Raw genomic sequence first — 6,000 nt, forward strand, 5'->3', positions numbered from 1 at the left:
CACCCTTCATACGACACAGCATCTGAGGCAGAGGAAGTAGCATCAGCAAAGACCTGGAGGCCAGAGGGAGCAAGTCCCAGCTGGAAAATTGCACAAAGGTGTGTGTGGTTGGAGAGCACATTTTGAAGGAAGGAGCAGAGGTGAGCCATGCAGACCACCAGTCTGAACCTTTGGACTGTTTCCTGAGAGCAGTGGATCTGTAGAAGGGCTTCCTGTAGCATCTTGAACATTTCATTCCACTTCTTTGTTTATATTGCTTTTTATTTATTAAATCCTCACCTGATATTTTTTCCCATTGCTTTTCAGAGAGAGAGTGGAAGGGAAAGAGAGAGAGAGAGAGAAATATGGATGTGAGAGAGATACATCGATTGGTTGCTTCCCACACATGCCCCGACTGGGGCTGGGGATCGAGCCTGCAACTGAGGTATGTGCCCTTGACCAGAACTGAACCTGGGACTCTTCAGTCCACAGGCCGACGCTCTATCCACTGAGCCAAACTGGCTATGGCTGTCTATATTTCTTTTTAAACAGATGCTTAGAAGTGCCCTGCCAGGAACACAACCCAGAACAGAACTGCAACCCAGAGTGGATGCTTGGCCAACCCTAGTTCAGCAGGAGGCATCCTGGACCTGGAATCAGAAGGCCCATCTCTGAAAAATAAAATAAAAAAGTAAAATGTGAAGGCTTCATCCTACACTTGTCACTCCTAAGCACTTGAAAGCAATTTAGGTACAGCAGGGTGACTGTAGTTAATAATACTGTGTTGCATATTTGAAAATTGTTGAGAGGAGAGATCTTAAAAGTCCTAATCACAAGAAAAAATATTATTTTTTGTAACTATGTATGGGGACAAATGTTAACTAGACTGATCGTGATCATTTCTCAATATATACACATATCAAACCATTGTTATACGCCTGAAACTAATATAACATTCTCTATCAATTATACCTCAATTAAAAATATATGAGGATGCAAATGAGAAAAAAATAGCAATTTAGGCAGAAATTAACACTTGCTGTCTTCACCTGCTTTCTGAACCAACTATCCATCCAGAAAAGTGAGAGAAAACTCAGTTCTTAGGCTGGAAAGTGCCTCCTGGGGTAGGAAGAAGGGGCTTGAGAATTCATCAGATCTCTGTACCTGCCCCTGGGCTGGCCCTCAATCCATGACTCCTCCAAAGAAACAAGAATCTCAAAACTTTGAGAGTAGACGATTTCACAGTCTCCCTAGGAGTCCCCTTTCATGGTCCAATAAGCCCTTGCAGTCAGGAAGTCATTTCTTGGTCCGCTCTACGGCTCTCATGCTGCATTAAACCGTGCTGATCTTAAAGACTCGGGGTTTCCTGGATGGCACCTAGCTCGGGCTTTCCTGGGGCCCACGAAGGTAAATGAGCCGCCTTTAAAGGCCTGTTTCAGGGGAAATCTGTCTTCCACTGTCTGATGTCTGGAGTGTTCCTGCTGCTGGAGCCTTTGATGATTTCCTTGCTGGCCGAGGCTGCCTGCCCCACAGCAGGGAGGCCGCCTGAGTTCCGCGGGGCCCTGGGGATGGGCTCTGAGGCGAGGTTCAGATGAGGCTCCCTGTGATGTATTCCAATCCTTCACCCTCCTCGGAGGCCAGTGTCCTCAATTTCGTTCTTTAATTGCTTTACTAGCCCACCGGCTCCAGCTCATTCTTCACGCCCCTCTTTAGGATACCCGGGCTGGAGAGGGGTCTCAATAGAGACCCTGCCTCCAGGCTGTGCTCCACGGCATTGTCATAGACTGAAGGCCCTTTGCCTTATCTTGCCCCTCTGACCACCAGTGGCTCTCCTTTCCAGTTCTGAATGAAACTTCTAGACCTGAAAGCCCTTGCGTGGCAGCTACATGCAATGGGCGGGCGATGGATATTTGTGAATGGAGATATTGGTAAATGAATGGCGTAGGGCATCACCATGTACCAGACCAGGCATGTTGGCCTTTTTGGCTTTTCAGTTGCTTCCCTGTTTAGCAGTGGATTTTCTGCCTCCCACTCACTGAGATCACAAAACACAGTTAGTATAAATAGAGAATAGACCAGTAACCCAGGGCAGGGGAACCCCGGCTGGAATCGGGAAAGTCTTTGACCAAGTTTTGGCTTCAGCACTGAGTCATGAACTAGGCAGGACACAGTATTGGTGGCATCAGTACTGGCGGCTTCCGCTCCAAGGTGCTATTATGACTCTACCTTTGATCTCCATAAGAACTGTGGATGTGTTTCTCGGTGTCTAGAGTTGAGTAGAATAAAATACACAGAAAACTGCATTGTCCAAACTGCCACCAGACTGAGCTAAAGGTAAATAAGGTACTTGGAGATGTGGACAAACTTTGGGGTCCCCACCTTTCTTCAGATAGGAAGCAGACTGGCAGTGCTGCTCGCCACAGAGAAGGACACACTCCCCAGTGGACACTACAGAAGTGGTGATGGAAAGGGAAGACCTCCCGAGGGAAAGCCAGGGCCCAGAGAAGAGAGGACTGGGGAGCTAGTCTGAGAGTGTGGAACAAGGGCCATATCAAGGAATATTCTCTACTCCCAGGTTACTTGCTTTCCACATGGGAATGCTTTTGCAGCGATTCTGTCTCTGTGCTCCCATTATATTTTGGGGATACCTGGGAAAAACAACTTGTCTTTTTGATTTTTAGGTCCCTGGATCAAGAGGAGCCTCAGTGAGATCCGATGTAGATCACAGTTCAGGGTCAGGATTGGCTACAATATTTGGAGGGTCTTTGGGATAGAGTGAGTATACTTTACTTGTGAGAAGAGAGTGAATATTTGTCACCAAAAGGGCAGAGGGTGGGCATTATCTGTAAATATTCACTTCCTCCCCTTTCCATCCATCTTCATGGCACAAGTATACCTCCCTGCCCTTGACGCTGGGTTTCGTTATTTTACCTGTTTTGGCAAATGAAATATTAATGGACGTGACATGAGCAGGGGTTGAAATGTGCTTGTGTTATGGAGCTTGCTGCCTTGTACTTCTGTTATTGCTGTGAGAAAAGTGTGGCATGGGCCCAGTAGAATGAGAGATATGTGCAGCTGGCCTGGGTGACCTGTGGAACCGTAGCCTGAAGTGAAGGAACCTCAGCTGACCCTCAGGCATATGGTGAGAAATACTTATTGTGAGAAATACAAGTATCCACAGGGATACCTGTGGTTGTTACACAGCAGTAGCTGACTGAGACAACCCGCAAAAGCAACTGGGAGCCCCATGGTTTCCTGAAATGTAGGAAGTAGACAAATCATTGCCTAAGAAATTGGGAGTGGGTGTTGGTGCCAACAGAAAGGACAAATGATATATCCTTGGGATGAGCTGAGAAAGTTCTCCTGATTGCTTTGAAATCTCACCCTGAGTGGTGAGTTCTGGGAAAGATGGGAGGCTGTACAGAAGCAAGTGTACCTCAAAGTCTCCCGTGCTAGTCAAAGGAAAGGAATAAAGAGTCGGTTGAGGTTGTGGGTGAGGTGAACGGGTTTATAGACTGAGGTTGCCCAGGAATTCTCAGTGTATATATACAGTGTACATTCTTAATGTTTGATATATTTGTTATACAGTCATTTTCTGATAATTAAACTTCTTAATATAACTTTGTGGTAAGAGTGCTTTTCCCACATTCCAGAGATCACCAGGAGTCTGACTTAAAAAAAAAAAAATCTTGTTGTATTGTATATATTTTTAGAAGGAGGTAGAGTAAAAATAAATAGATTAACCAGGAGTGTTGGAAAAGGGGGTTGGGTGGGAAAGAAAAAAAATGCCATTCAGAAATAGACCATGAAACTAATTACCTGGCTAAACCAATGTGAAGCAAATTTATTGTTCAAGACAGGGGTCATAAACTGAAATACCTTAGGGGCCAGGCAGGTGACATAAACAAGTAAGCAGGCTGGTTGGGGACTGTGGTGATACTGAGAGTGTGTGCCCTATCCAAGGAGGGCAGCTGCGACTTGGCTCCCTCTGATCATTGGCATGCGGGCATGGAGTCGAGTGTTGCCAAGTCTTCTGAGTTTTTCTGAGAAGCAGCACTGCCACGTATGCTTGCGTAGGTTGTACCCTGCACAGGAGTACTCAGCTGATGGGGCAACTGGAGACTGAAATACAGTCCAAGCTCCGCTCACCAAGCACTGGGCCAGGACACATGCCTTGGGGAGCAGAGGTGGGCTGGGTTTCAGCCTCTCACCTCCTTCAGTTATCTTGTATAGCGCACAAACAGGGTGACCCAAAGGTAGAGAATCCCACTCCCGTTGTGGAATTCCTGCTCACCCCTGCTCTTGGTGGCCCAAACATAGGTGCGCTTCCTGGGCTCAGCCAGTTAGATGCTCCTTCCCAGGACATAGAGTCTTGCATGAGTGACAATAGCACAGAGATGGAGAGATGACGTGGGGTGACATCAGCTGTGTTTAGGGGTGTTTGAATGGTGATTGATATAGCACTTAGAAAAAAAGTCTTTGTTGATTTCAGAGAGAGGAAGAGAGAGGGAGAGACAGAAACATCAATGATGAGAGAGAATCATTGATCGGCTGCCTCCTGGGGATTGAGCCCGCAGCTTGGGCATGTGCCCTGACCAGGAATCGAACCACGATCTCCTGGATCATAGGTCAATGCTCAACCACTGAGCCACACCGGCTGGGCAATATAGTGCTTTTGATAACACTGAGCTGCCAAACAAAACTCACTGGCGTGCTGATCTCTAGCTCGCAGCTCGCCATGTCTGGATGCTTCCTCCAAGTACGGGAGGGGGTCTATGAGTATACTCACCTGCTCTTAGTCACCTTTGCAGGAGTGTAGGTTTCTGCTCCATGAAGGCTCCATCACAGCGCAGGGCAGTGAAAAGCTCCCTTTGCCAGGAGGTTTGCATTTGGTCCCAGTTCTGCTAGAGCTTCGTCCCGGAGCGTACGGGCTCTGTGACCTCGGTCAAGTTTTCATCATGCTCTGTTTGCAAAGGAGGCAGTGTGGTGTGCTGCAAAGGGGAGCCTGGAGACCCAGGGGGAAAGCTCGGCCCCGCTACTTGCCACCTGGGCATCTGTCTAATCTCGGGCACGCCCTCAATCAGCCTGAGCCTCAGTTTCCACATCTGTAAAATGGAGATGCATAAAGCTCCCCGGCAGGCAGGGCTGTTGGGGAGACTGGAGATCATATACGATAAGCGAGACCATTCAGCACGCGAGATGTGCTTTTCCCGCTTCCTGTTCTCCAGATCCTAAATGCAGGAAAAGCTCACAGCGCGCCACCTTCTGCACCAAGTTCAAGGCCTTGAGACAGCCAGGACCTTCCTTCTCTTGCAAGGCCATCCACTTGCAGAGGGCTCCCTCGCCTTAAGTAAGCCAGTAGTATCTTGGGTTAGACTGGCAGAATATGGGCCAAAAAAAAAAAAAAAAAAAGTGAATATTTTCTTTTTTCAAGAGAAAATTCTCCATAGGAAAAAAAAATGAGCTGGGTTCCTCTGCTCAGGTCTGTGCTGACCTTTTCCTCCCTGTCTTGTGTCCGTCCATCTGTCTGTCCCTGCGTCTCTACTCAACAACAGGATGTTCTCCGTCTCCCCCTCCTCTCGCTGCAAACAACCGGAGCCGCTCTGTCTGCCACGCTGCGCTCTGTTTAAAGGAACAGACACCCATTTCTCACAGAAGAACCATTAGGTAAACAATAATATATTTTTTTAAGCCCAGAAAGTGGCTTAACATACTCAGTGCAGAGTGAATGTCTCCCACATTCCCCAGCTAGTTTCAGGACAAAGGTCTCTGGAGGAAGGATGCTTCCTTTCTTTTCTTTAAAAGAGTAAAAGAGGACAACAGGAAACCTTGGCTGAGAGGGGCTGGGAGGCCCGCGGCCGGCAGACAGGAGCCTTGTCTTGACCTAAAGAACCCCAGGCGGCACCCCTGGCCAGAGTGGGCAGGACAGGATGGCTTTCACTCTGATATGCCCTGTCCCCAAATGCCCCTCCCATTTCTGGAGCACTCCAGCACTGTGCAAAGGTCCCCATGATGTGACCT

Source organism: Miniopterus schreibersii (assembly GCF_964146895.1).
Source record: "Miniopterus schreibersii genome assembly, chromosome: 16".
NCBI lineage: Eukaryota > Metazoa > Chordata > Mammalia > Chiroptera > Miniopteridae > Miniopterus > Miniopterus schreibersii.